This window comes from Bos indicus, chromosome 14 (assembly GCF_029378745.1).
Source record: "Bos indicus isolate NIAB-ARS_2022 breed Sahiwal x Tharparkar chromosome 14, NIAB-ARS_B.indTharparkar_mat_pri_1.0, whole genome shotgun sequence".
In the NCBI taxonomy this organism is placed as follows: domain Eukaryota; kingdom Metazoa; phylum Chordata; class Mammalia; order Artiodactyla; family Bovidae; genus Bos; species Bos indicus.
In genome coordinates this window covers 11,282,720-11,297,225 of record NC_091773.1, presented here as the reverse complement: position 1 = coordinate 11,297,225, position 14,506 = coordinate 11,282,720, and the positions used below count along the sequence as shown (strand labels likewise).

Here is a 14,506-nt window from a genome sequence, read left to right as displayed (position 1 = left end):
AATTCAGTAACATATTATAAAAATGGGTGAATGCGGCAAAAATGTAAAAAGGAAAAGGAAAATATTGTCCTGAGCCTTTGCTTCCATCAATTTATAACATCTGTCACTCTGCCACAGTCTTCCTTGTTGAAAATTTTCTCCACAATTTCGATTCCAACCTGACTACTGAAATGCTCTCAGCCATTTTTCCAACTTGACTTGGTGACTGCATTCATTCTCAGAGTCTGCCCAGGGTCTGTATGGAAGAGTCACAGGTCTCTTTCAGATCAATGCCTATAGGAGCCAATGATGCTCTCCCAGCTGTGGCAGGGACTTTCAGCTAAAGAGTCTGCTTGTTTCAGAAGCTACAGGGCATCAACAGAGCCTTCATCAGACTAAATCACCAAGTGACCACGTGAAGAAGAGCTGAACTGTGTAGATAAACACTTAGTCACTGAGACTTGGGGGTTTTGGTTATTTGCATGTCTGTTGCAGACTGTTTTCCTGTGCAAAGAGTATCTGAGACTGGCATTACAGAACATTGTACTGGGAAATGCTATCAGAATAAACACCCATGGGGAAAGAGAAAGAACCAGAATCAGGCAGTAACAGAAGATGGGCTACGGGATGGTCCCCACAGGGCTCAAGTGGCTCCATGGGGAGCTCTGAAGCTACACTGGCCTCTTACAGTTGTCCCAAGCCGGAGACAGGGGCTGAGACTTTATGTCCCCAAAGCAATGAGTCACAAATAAAAGCTGCCCAAGGAGGGAGTTGTGATGCTGGGTAAGGAACTCTCACCAAAGGTAACTCCTGTGGAGGACTTGAGCTGAGAGTCAGCAGTTAGGACTACCCCTAGCAGTTGGAAAAATCAGTTCTCTTGGGCTTCCCTTGTGGCTCAGCTGATAAAGAATCCACCTGCAATGAGGGAGACCTGGGTTTGATCCCTGGGTTGGGAAAATCCCCTGGAGAAGGGAACAGCTACCTATTCCAGTATTCTGGCCTGGAGAATTCCATGGACTGTATAGTCCATGGGGTCTCGAAGAGTCAGACACAACCAAGTGACTTTCACTTTCACTTTTCACTGTCATTCCTGAAAAGGGATCTGGGAAAGGCATCATGGTATGCACTCCAGCAGTATAACTGGCTGATTCTGACATCTATGGAGAGGCCAAGTCACTTCCCCAAGTCACAAAGTTGCAAATGGCAGAACTAGCATTCAAACCCACAACTGTATGACTCTTAATCTTAGCTATTATGTGGAACTGCCTACCTGTCTAAACATAATCCCAGGCCTATCTTTTGCCTGGAGGCCAGTAAAGTGGGGTCATTACCATTTACTAAGAAATTTCTCTAAATGCTGTACTTGTACAACATTGTGAGAAAGGAGTAGGTTCCCAGTCATGCAAAAGGCAACCCAGGCTTAGAGAAGATAAGCTACATGTCCTTGTTAAACAGTAACTTAATGAGACAGGGACCCTGATGTGCTTTACTCTAGGATCCATATTCTGATTCTGAAGACTTGGGCCAAAGCCTCACAAGGAAAACTAAATACAGAGCTTCTTTGATCTACAATGGGCTACATCCTGATACACCCACTATAAGTTGAAAATATCCGAGGTCAAAGGGCATTCCAGCTTAGCCTAGCTTACCTTATACATGCTCATGTTGTGTTAGCCTACAACTGGGCAAAACTAACACAAAGTTTAAAGTGTTGAATATCTCATGTAATTGAATGAATACCATACTGAAAGGAAAACAGAATGGTTGTTGGGTGCAGGATGCTTGTCAGCACACCAGTTGTTTACCCTCCTGGATGACTGTGGGACTGGCTGGGAGCTGCAGTTCTTTGCCACCACCCAGCAACACTGGAGTATAAAATAGCAAATAGCTAGCCCGATGGCAGGGGTAGGAGGGGAAAGGTGCACAGTAAATCAAGTTTCAAAATATTAGGTACAGTTTCTACTGAATGGGTATCACTTTCCCACCACCATGAAGTCAAAAAAAAAAAAAACCCTAGGTCAAACCACCCTAAGTCGAGGCATGTCTGTGGTCCAAAGCTTCTGAGGTTGGGCCACATGATCTCCTCCACTACTGTTGGCGTTTGTTTAGCAAAGAATGCTCATTTTTGAAGCTTCATAACTAAGACTTTCCCAGTATCTCATGTTTCTATAGGATTGTATGCAGATTTTACAATGCCTAATTTCCTGCTGATATTCTGATGAGGGAATAGCTTTCCTTCACTAGTGTGCTTGATAAGGGATGGAGATCAAGGTATCTGGTCCTTAGTCCTGCTCCTACTATATCTGATATGAAAGTGAAAGTCACACAGTCGTGTCCAACTCTTTGCAATCCCATGGACTGTACAGTCCCTGGAATTTTCCAGGCCAGCATACTGGAGTGGGTAGCCTTTCCCTTCTCCAGGGGATCTGCCCAATTCAGGGATCACATTATAGGTGGATTCTTTATCAGCTGAGCCACCAGGGAAACCCCTATATCTGATGAACTTAGACAGTTAACCTTGCCTGACCACAAAGCTAAGGGGGATGGACACTACACATAGGTTCTAAATGACAGTTTCTTATTCAGATTCAATTCATCAAGCATTTATGTTGCTCATTCATGTCCAGCTCTGTGACCCCGTGGACTGCAGCATACCAGGACTCCCTGTCCATCAACAACTCCCAGAGTTTACTCAAACTCATGTCCATCGAGTCAATGATGCCATCCAACCACCTCATCCTCTGTTGTCCCCTTCTCCTACTGCCTTCAATCTTTCCCAGCATCAGGGTCTTTTCCAATGAGTCATTCCTCACATCAGGTGGCCAAAGTATTGGAGTTTCAGCTTCAGCATCAGTTCTTCCAATCAATATTCAGGACTGATTTCCTTGAGGATTAACTGGTTTGATCTCCTTGCAGTCCAAGGGACTCTAAGGAGCCTTCTCCAACACCATAGTTCAAAAGCACCAATTCTTAAGCATTCAGCTTTATTTAGAGTCCAACTCTCACATCCATACATGACTACTGGAAAAACCATAGCTTTGACTAGATGGATCTTTGTCGGCAAAGTAATGTCTCTGCATTTTAATATGCTGCCTAGGTTGGTCATAGCTTTTCTTCCAAGAAGCAAGCATCTTTTCATTTCATGGCTGCAGTCACCAACTGCAGTGATTTTCAAGCTCCCCAAAAATAAAGTCTGTCACTGTTTCCATTGTTTCCCCATCTATTTTCCATAAAGTGATAGGATAAGATGCCATGATCTTAGTTTTCTGAATGCTGAACTGGATCTTAATGCTAAGTTTTTGAAATCTTTTCTGAATGTTGAGTTTTCTGAATGTTGAGTTGGATGCCATGATCTTAGTTCTCTAAATGGAACTTATACTATGTATCAAGTAATAGACTGGATCCTACATATTTACTAATTTTAACCTCCCTTGATCCCTCAGGCAATTCTCATCATTTGAAGTAGAGTTCTGAACAATGACTAAAGGTTTAAAACAAAGCCATGCACTCAAAAAAAGTAATAAACATATCTGGTTCACTTGGCAATAGTTTGGGGAAAAGCTTTAAATGTGGGTATCCATAGAATTACCCATGAAAATAGCCCATAGAATAGCAGTGCTTATTAAAATACTTTAATTCGTTCATTTATTCACTAAGAACACACCAGAGACTGCACCAGACTATCAGAGTACAGAAGTAACTAAAACAGTCTATGACCATGAGGATTAATAGAGTAGAAGCTGTGATTTATAAGGACAGAGGGAGACACACATGTATGTCATTAGAAACTACATTTATAAAGGTAATATAAGTAAAATTTGAGGTTCTAATATACTTCAGTTACTATATTACCTGATTAGATTATAAATTATGAGAAATGACATTTCAGTTTCTGTTCAGTATTCTATATCTTTTAGTTGGCATTTGCAAACACTCAATAATTATGTGTTCAATGACTATATGTGATCTCATTAATCCATTTTATAGCCGAGGAAATTGTACAGTAAGTGGTAGTTCTATTGGTGAAACTCAAAAATTTCTGTTAACTACCTTCTAACTCCTCTTTACAGATTCCCATAAATATATACAAGGTGAACCAACTGAGGAAAATTCACAAACATCTGACTGTATTTCCACTGGACCATGAACTATAAGACATCAAGAGGCATGTCTGTCTTGTTTATCATAATATTCTCTAGTGTGCCAAGTATGTACACACACACACACACACACACACACACACACAGAGTCTTTCAGTTTTGGCATTTGAATCAAACATGTGTTTCCTTCCAAGGATGTATTTTATACCGTTAGTGTTAGCCATAGAGAAGGCAATGGCACCCCACTCCAGTACTCTTGCCTGGAAAACCCCATGGGCCTAGGAGTCTGATGGGCTGCAGTCCTTGGGGTCTCGAAGAGTCAGACACGACTGAGCGACTTTACTTTCACTTTTCACTTTCATGTATTGGACAAGGAAATGGCAACCAACTCCAGTGCTCTTGCCTGGAGAATCCCAGGGACGGTGGAGCCTGGTGAGCTGCCATCTATGGGGTCACATAGAGTTGGATACAACTGAAGCAACTTAGCAGCAGCAGCAGTGTTAGTCAGCTCTTTTATTCGTTTGCTGAGGCTACTTGGAAAATACCATAGACTGAGTGACAAACAACTGAAATCTTATTTCTCACAGTTCTAGATACTGGAAGTCCAATATCAAGGTGTGAGCAAGGTCAGTGTCTGGTGAGAGAGCTCCTTCCCTAGTTTGCAGGTGGTCACCTTACCAGGTCCCCACAACAGCTTTCTTCCTTGCATGTACATGGATAAAGCAAACTGTGTTCTTATACGGCCACCATTTCTGCCTAATTAGGACCCCACCCTTATGATATAATTTAGACTTGCATTCAGTTCAGTTCAGTCACTCAGTCGTGTCCGACTCTTTGCAGCCCCATGAATCACAGCACGCCAGGCCTCCCTGTCCATCACCAACTCCCAGAGTTCACTCAGACTCATGTCCATCTAGTCAGTGATGCCATCCAGCCATCTCATCCTCTGTTGTCCCCTTCTCCTCCTGCCCCCAATCCCTCCCAGCATCAAAGTCTTTTCCAATGAGTCAACTCTTCACATGAGGTGGCCAAAGTACTGGAGTTTCAGCTTTAGCATAAGTCCTTCCAAAGAACACCCAGGACTGATCCCCTTTAGAATGGACTGGTTGAATCTCCTTGCAGTCCAAGGGACTCTCAAGAGTCTCCTCCAACACCTCAGTTTAAAAGCATTGATTCTTCGGCGCTCAGCTTTCTTCACAGTCCAACTCTCACATCCATACATGACTACTGGACCATAGCCTTGACTAGACGGACCTTTGTTGGCAAAGTAATATCTCTGCTTTGGAATATGCTATCTAGGTTGGTCATAACTGTCCTTCCAAGGAGTAAGCGTCTTTTAATTTCATGGCTGCAATCACTATCTGCAGTGATTTTGGAGCCTCAAAAAATAAAGTCTGACACTGGTTTCCACTGTTTCTCCATCTATTTCCCATGAAGTGATGGGACCAGATGCCATGATCTTCATTTTCTGAATGTTGAGCTTTAAGCCAACTTTTTCACTCTCCTCTTTCACTTTCATCAAGAGTCTCTTTAGTTCTTCTTCATTTTCTGCCATAAGGGTGGTGTCCTCTGCATATCTGAGGTTATTGATATTTCTCCTGGCAATCTTTTGAATCCCATTAATGTAGCCCATACAGAAGAGTGTCCTAGGCATACAGCCTGAAATAAGACTGGAAAACATATCTGGAAAAACCAGAAAACTTCCACTGCAGTAGGTTGAAAAAATGATGAATAGAATAAATGAAGTTATAAAATGTTGTGGAGACTTGGGAGGTATGACAGCACATTAGTTCAGGGCAGAGGAGTTATAAGCCATAAAGTTGAGGTCACCAGGGACTAGATGTGGAAGGATTTTGTATGATTAGCTAAGGATTTTGGACTTTATTTATCCAAAAATATGAGAGAAAACACAGAAAAGGGGAACAGAAATAAAGAAAATTGATGATAATAACCAAATTCTAAAAACCAATAATAATATCTCAAAGTCTTCTATAGAAAAAAGTTATTATTAACAGAGGACTAGAAGTAAAGGTAAGAGATAAGAATGTTTAGCACTATGTAAATCAGAGAAAATGGCTTACAGTCTTAAAAGTGCCGAAAGGAAAACACTTTTCTATTGCCAGAAAAAACACTTTTCAAAACTTAGGTAAAAATAAAGACTTTTAGACATACAAAGGCTGCAAGAATTTGTTAACAGATACAGTATACAAAAAATAAAAATTAAAGGAACTAAAGGAAGAATGGAAATGATACTAAAAGGAACGTTGTATCAACACAAAAGACTGTAGAGTGCCAAATATGGTAAATACAAATGACATTTTCTAATTTTTTTTCAAGTTTATTGTGGTAAGAAAAGTTAACATGAGATCTGCCTTCTTAAGAGAATATTCACTTTTACCATGATGTCCTTAGCCATAAAAGAAGTCTCAAATTTTAAACAACTGAAATAAAGCTGAGCATGCTCTTTGATCACAATAGAATTAAAACTAATATTATCAGAAAATAGCAAGATAACTCAAAATTGCCCACATGTGTATGAAATCAATAATACATTGCTCAAGAAACCATTTGAAGGAGAAACAAGAAGAGAAATGATAAGGTATTCCAAACTGGATGAAAATTAAAACATATCAATTTTTGAGATGTGGTTAAAGCAGGAAAAGCAAATGGTAAAGTCAATCACCTAAATTCACACATTAAAAAGCTGGATATAGAAGAGCAAATAAAAACCTAAAGTGTGCGAAAAGGCAAGAAACAAACAGTGTGCAATACACACGGTAACAGGAAGCAGATCAGTAATTGCGTGGGCTGGAGGTTGAGGGTCACTGATCACAAAGGGTCAGCAGAGGACATCTTAGCATGAGAGTTTTCCTTATTTTGATGGTAGTGGTGATTACAAGAAGGTATAGAATTATCAAAAGTCACTGAACTTTACACCTGAACTGAGTGTTTTATTGTATGTAAATTCTGCCTCATTAAATTTGATTTAAAATTTAACAAGTGCACTCAACATTTAGTGGGATCATTTTGTTAAGCATGGAAGTTGGAAATAAAAATTAATGAAAATGGCGATTCTGATTACAGCAGCTTCTAGAGATAAGATAAACATCTATTTTCCAAAGGCTGACCTAAACCAGTTTGGATAGAAAGTATAACACACTTGTCAACAACAACAACAAAAAAAACCCTGAGTAGTATGTATAATTACCCCCCTTTTCCAAACAAAAGAGATTTAAAAGTTTAATTAACCAACCCACAGTCATACAGACATTAAAGAAAGTAACAGAGACTGAAATCCCAGGCCAAGTGAGGAACAGCGTATTAGTGGCCAGATACATCATTGGCCACCACAGTTGGTGGGTTAACACAAGCAAGATCTTGTCCCCAAAATGTGTTTCCATTTGGTGAATTTAGCACTGTTCTCTTGTTTCAACTTACTTTCATTTGATTCATTCCAGTGAATCTGCATTTAGGTGTGCTTCTTTGTAATGCTTTGATGTTTAGTTTTACATTCACCACCTCCCCTCTTCCATTGTCTCCACTCACCTTGGACACTTAATTAGCAGCATATCCTGTGTCCTCCGCCTGGCATGAAGTCTCTTGGAGCCTCTTTTTCTCCACGGAGGCTCAGCCTTTCCCAGCGCAGCAGGTAGAATGCTGCGGGCAACTGGCCAGACTGCGCACACAATCTATTTAAGAGATGGAAAGAGAAGCAGGGCTCGGAAACACGTTCTCAGCCTTTATGCATTTTACAACATATGTGCCAGGCAAGTGTCCCATTGGCTGTATTATTTCAGAGGCTGAGTGTCCAGGGCAAAGTGAGACAGGGCTGCAGCGTGGAGGGCATGTACATCTTGTGTGTATCAGCCTGGTAGCAACTGCAATAATGATTTTCCTTATGAAATAGAGGTCCGCCTGAAGTTGACTAATGAGTCACAAGAGACATACTTGTGCTTGCTGCTTTTTATCCCCTTCTTCCTTCAGAAAGAGTGGATTTCACACCTACAAGAGCACCTTTCCCCAATGCAAAGGTTTGAAAACCTGCTGACCCACTTTAAAGGTTGTACACGGATTTGTGACCCGGCCCTGTCACTCAGAGGCTGAAAGATGGTGGGTAATTCACTTATCTTCTCTCAGATTCATTTTCTTTAGTGGCAAGTGAAGGAAAAGATACCAGCATCACAGGCTAGGAATGAAAAATTCAATGAGATAATGCATTCAACCTTTTACATAGGCTTTAAGAGAATTGTAACATAATTCACAATTATTGCTCTTGGTAAACATCTCATTGTTGAGATCCTTCTTACTAAACACCCTTGCTTCCTATTCAAGGGGAAAGCTTTTGAAGATCACATATAGAATTATAAAAATGTGCTAACAGGAACTTGGAATCCAAAGCTTAGTATTTTCACAAGTGAAACTGAAGTCCAAGGAAGGGAAATATTTTGCCCATAATTCTGACCTTGGTTACTCTTACCTGCTGAGATTTGACATTTGTTTGGATTCTAGGGCCTTTTGAGATCAATGAATATTATTATTGACAAGACATGTCTATACAATAGATCCCAGTGCTGTGTTTCCTATGCCACTGTTAAGAATTTTCCACAAGGCACACTTATTCCTAGACAAAATATTATGTACATGCAGAGCATGATATTAATATTTTGCACGTTTCAGATCATCCAAATTCTAGCACTAAAAACCGAATCATGAAATGTCAGGGTTGGAAGTAATTTAAAGGATAATTAGTCATTCTATCTGTACTTTATGTTTCTTTGTTTGCTGGGTACCAAGAACTCTGGAATTTCTGGTCCAGACTTTTTAACGGGCATGCCAAGAGGTACCCAAATGATAGGTGTTCGTGGGTGTGGGTTGCGGTCCATATCTTTCAAGCAAAACCTCTTACCGCTTCAGGGCTGAGAAAGAATGTGGTTCTCAGGAGCCAGTTCTCCCCAGGCCACCACTTTCCGGCACAAAAACCCAAGGCTCTGAGAGTTCGAAATCGAAACCTGGCTTTGCACATTGTTATGACATTGTATTTGTCAAGCTAGGAGGATAGATTTGAAAGTTTATTAGCTTGATTTGTAACCCTTAAATATTTAGACACATGGTATGTGGGCCACTATTTGTACTCTTATCCAGGGCCCTGCAAATGTTAGGGGCAGGCACACTGAAAGCTACACTTGAAGATTGTTTGCTGGAAATGAAGGTTTTCCAAACCATAACCCCATAAAACTAATCTAAGAAATGTGAAAAAGGTGCTCCTTTAAAAAAAAAAAAAAAAAAGACGTGATAAGTGAAAGAAGAGCAATCACACTGCTGCCTATTAGATACTCAGTCCTCTCTTGCTGGCTATAATCATGAGTACTATTACCAATTCAGTAGTAGTAGCTATCATAGCACTATTATTTTCCAGCCTTCAGAGCATATATTACTGCTTTAAATTATTATTTGTTTATGGGTTTGTTACATGTCATTCCACTAAAATATGTTATACAAGAGAGTGGGCCTTATCTGCCTTAATCACCTGTTTCCTCTGACTATAACAGATTCTTTACTGACTGAGCCACCAGGGAAGCCCCATTTAACACACAATAAGCATGAAATGGGCTCCCCAGGTGGCACAAGAGGTAAAGAATCTGCCTGCCAATGTGGGAGACACTAGAGTCACAGGTTCGATCCCTGAGTCAGGAAGATCCCCTGGAGTAGGAAATGGCACCCCACTCCAATATTCTTGCCTGGAGAATTCCATGGACAGAAAAACCTGGGAGGTTACAGTCCATGGGGCTGAAAAGAGTAGGATGTGACAGAATACACAACACAAGCTTTAAATAAACATTTTTTAAAATTCCATTAGACAGCTGATTTTAGAATACACTCAGTAACAGGCCCCAAAGATTTATAAATGCCAGCTGCTTTTACCCATGACTGGGCAGGGGAGAGTTGCAGTCACAATCACACACCACGTTATTGCCTGCCCTCCATCCTCAGGAATGGCCACAAGAGAAAATTTAAAACAAACATTCTAAAAATCAAAAAGCAGAGTCATTTTCTATGTCAGGGTCTTGCAGGCTATCTGCAGGAAGGCAATCAGGATTTTCGGGAAAGAGGATATAAGGCTTAAATAAGACTGGGTGAAGCTGCATTATCTCATTATCTCTAAGGGGAGGTCGGAGCCATATCCCCATTTAAAAGAACAAACATATGGACACCAAGTGGGGAATGGGGCACGGGAGGGGTGTTGGGATGATCTGGGAGAGTGGGATTGACACATACATTATTGATATTATGAATGAGATAGATAACTAATGAGAAGTTGCTGTATGGCACCAGGACTCAACTCAGTGCTCTGCGGTGACCTAAATGGAAAGGAAACACAAAAAAGAGAGAATATATGTATACTGATAACTGATTCATTTTGCTGTACTGTAGAAACTAACACAACATTGTAAAGCAACTATATTCCAGTAAAATTTTTAAAATAAATAAAACTGATAAAAAAATAATAAAAGAACTGTAGACTCAGAAAGGGTAATGAATTGACTCTAGGTCAAATAGCCAGTAAGAGATGGCATGGGCTTTGAATCAGGAGAGTTCAACTCCTCCTGAGCCTGAAATTCTACCACTGAACTTTCTGAGTAGAGTGTGAATTTGATAGTGTGTCTCCTTCATTCACGGAACAGCTCAAGAATTCAGTGTTTCCGAAAGAAGAGCAAAATTTCATGATTTCTAGTGGTTCCATCACTTAAACCTTGCAAAACCATGGCTTAGTAATGAAGGCCTGCTATTGAAAGCTTACCCATTCATACCACCAAATCTCTTCCAGCTTTGCTTGTATCAGGCAGTAAGCATGAGCCTCCGATACTTTTGAGGAAATACCTACATCAAGTTATATCTCTGAGTCCTCAACAGTGTAGCTCGCACATAGAGTAAGGGCTCAATTCACAAAGAGTGAATTAACTGAGAAATTACCTGGTCATCCAGTGGTTAGGCCTCATCACTTTCATTGATGAGGCCTAGGTTCAATCCCTGAGTGGAGGAACTAAGATTCTGCAAGCCTCACAGTGAGTCAGCAAAAAAAAAAAAAAAGGAGAGAGAGAGAAGAAAGAAAAGCACTGGAGCTAAGTTTTAACTTACCTCTACCACTTACTACTGGTACACTTTTAAACTTAATCGCTTTGAGCTTCCATTTTTCCAACAGAGGTAATGCTACTGAAGCAGGTTCATTTTTCCTGACTCACATCAAGCTAAATTGCTGAGACGCTGAGGCTTGCAGTTAAGGGAGGGTTTATGACAAAGGCAGCCAATCAAGGAGACAGAAGGACTCCAGATCCACTTCCCAGAAGGCAAGGTGCTTGTGGCATTTATGGGATAAGGAAAAATGCAGCAAGGCAGTCAAAGGTATGGGGAGAGCCTTTAATAAACCAAGGAGCTTAGCTTGACCTGAGGCCCTCTGAAATCAAAAGGTCAAGGAGCTGAGACTTGCACATGCCCAGTCTTAACCAACTTAGCCTAAACTAGACACAGCTGACTCCAAGTGCCTGGAAAACTCAGGCAAACATCTTATTGTTTAGGCTACCGTGCTGCTTGAAAGGCATGCAAAGTTTTGGTAGTTTTCACTCAACCTTGATGAGGGAAGGCAGGTGAAATGGATTTGGCTAATGATTACCATGGCAACCCACTCCAGTACTCTTGCCTGGAAAACCCCATGGACAGAGGAGCCTGGTAGGCTGCAATCCATGGGGTCGCTAAGAGTCGGGCACGACTGAGCGACTTCACTTTCACTTTTCACTTTCCTGCATTGGAGAAGGAAATGGCAACCCACTCCAGTATTCTTGCCCGGAGAATCCCAGAGACGAGGGAGCCTGGTGGCTGCCGTCTATGGGGTCACACAGAGTCGGACACGACTGAAGCGACTTAGCAGTAGCAGCAATGATTACCCAGTTTCAGTAATATCTACTCTACTCTGCTGGCCATTTGTAAAGAACAACTGAAATAATAATAGCAAGCACATTTATATGGCATTTCCAGGTAGCAGACAGTCTCTCAACACTTCTTATGTGGGATCTTTTTTAATCCTTTCTCAATCGTGTCCAACTCTCTGAGATCCCATGGACTGTAACCCACCAGCCTCCTCTGTCCACGGAATTTCACAGATAAGAATACTACAGTGGGTTGCCCTTTCCTACCCCAGGGGAATCCTCCCAACCCAGGGATCAAACTCAAGTCTCTTGCGTCTCCTACATTGGCAGGCATATTCTTTACCATTAGTGCTACCTGGGAAGCCCTATTTAATCCTTACAAAAGTTCTAATAGGAACACAGTGGGAGGATTTCTCATCCCTAGAAAAGTAAGACAACAGAAGTTTAAACATCTTGCCCAGGCTCACTCAGCTTATAATTGGGAAGAGCTGGATGGGAACACAGCAATCTAACCATAGGGTTTCTGGCTGTTACCCTCTCTCTCCATTGTGCAATTACATTTTGTTGATTTGTTGTTTACTTGCTAAGTCATGTCCAACTCTTTTGCAGCCCCATGGACTATAGTCCACCAGGCTCCTCTGTCCATGGGATTCTCCAGGCAAGAATACTGGAGTGGGTTGCCTTTCCTTTCTCCAGGGGATCTTCCCGACCCAGGGATCAAACCCCCATCTCCTTCATTGCAGGCAGATTCCTTACCACTGACACCTGGGAAGCCCTTTGTTGATTACAAAGCACTATTCAAAGAAGAGAACTTCTTACTCTTATCTTCTCTTTTAGAAAAGACATTTCCTCCCCTACTTTGTACATCCAATTCTTGTCCTGATTGCTCTGCAGGTTTGTTTGTATTCTGTTATCCTGTAGTCACGAAGCAGAATTTTGGTTCTGAAGACAGGACTAGACTTACTTGCCCTATACTAAGCTGGCTTGTCAGCCCTGTTAGCTGTGTAAGGTCTTGTGTTCACGTTTCCCTCTGCCCAGCCCAGCCTTGGGAGTGTAAACCAAGAGTCTCATGAATAAAAGAATGCAGAGGCCTCTGGTTGTTTATTGCTGGCTGTGCATCCTGAATCCAGTTATCCCCACCACTAGCTCTGCAGCCCCAGGAGTGGTGTGTTTAGAGCCTCATTGATTGAAACCAGCCAGATGTTTGGAAATTGAGATGTGAGCCCATGCTGCCACAAAGGAGCCTCCAGAATGTGAATTCCTGATGGTCGGCAGGGGAGGGGGAGCGAGAGGGGAGGGGCCCATAAAATGAGCAAAAGCACCGAGATGGTTATAGGCGTCTCACTTCCCCGCCTGGGCTGCTAGCTGAGCATACCTGAATTGAGTTTTAAGCTTTAGTAATGAATTTAACGCTCCCGTTTGGGAGATGGCGGTTTCAGCTTTCAGTTTAGTGGAGACAGTATTATTTTCAAGTGAAAAGTGGAGAATTGGAGAAACAGAGGTGCTTAGCTTCGAGAATGGAGCTGTTTGGGATAATGATGACTTGAGGAAATAGCGTGTTGTAGTGGAGACAGGCTGAGAATGAGGGTTCAGAACCCTAGGTCAGTCACTGGCCAGCCATGTGACCTTGAGAAGTTCCTATTTTAAACTCCCCTTTCCCCTTGGTAACATAGGAATTACACATTTATCTTAAACATTTGTGAATATAAAAGTTTATCTTTCTTATTTCTATGGTTATATTCTAAAGTCAACATAAAGGGGAGAAGGATAAGAAAAAAATAAATAAGGTGGAATTTAATTTACCGAGCAGTTAGTCATCACTTATTTACAAATATCTGGCTGTTGGATACAATTTGCCCCTTGAGCATTATGCCTCCCCCTATATTTACAGAGATGTCTTCCACATCCTTTTTTTTTCTGGAACATCCAGGTTCCCAATCTGGTTGCTTCCTTTGCACAACTCAACAGAAAACTTGAGTTATCCAGATTCAAATCCCAACTGTATTATTTTTGAGAACTGTGCAGCTGCAGGCAGTTTTCTTAACCATTCTGAGGCTCAGTTATTTCATCTGTAAAGGGGGACAGTGGTATTTATCAAACAGAGGTGTTGTGAAAATTAAATGGGGCCATATTTATAAAGGACTCGTTTCAGAGGCACTGGCAAACACTCAAAAGATGATTGCTATTAGAATCACATTATTATGACTGTTACATTTCAAATATCTGTATCTATTATCCTGATCAAATATCTAGATTATATGATGCTGGGACTTCACTGGAAACCGGTGATTATGACTTCACCTGCCAACGCAGGGGGTGATGGTTCAACCCCTGGTCTGGGAACTAAGAGCCTTCAAACCTCAAGGCCAAAACACCAAAACATAAAACAGAAGCAATATGTGATCATTTTGTTTTTAATATATTATATGGTGTCATGAACCAATATTTAATTTAAAACATTCAAGGACTTCTCTGGCAGACCAATGGAAAAGACTACATGGTTCT

The 14,506-nt window shown here is 41.3% G+C and overlaps 1 long non-coding RNA gene across 1 annotated transcript in view; it reads right to left on the bottom strand.

Annotated features, from left to right (window-relative positions):
- Nucleotides 1–14,506, bottom strand: part of LOC139186870 (uncharacterized) — a 114,122-nt gene that overhangs the window by 86,861 nt on the left and 12,755 nt on the right. Inside the window, exon 2 of the long non-coding RNA XR_011570487.1 lies at nt 7,626–7,768. This is a non-coding gene — a long non-coding RNA (uncharacterized lncRNA). The remainder of the gene's footprint in view (nt 1–7,625; nt 7,769–14,506) is intronic.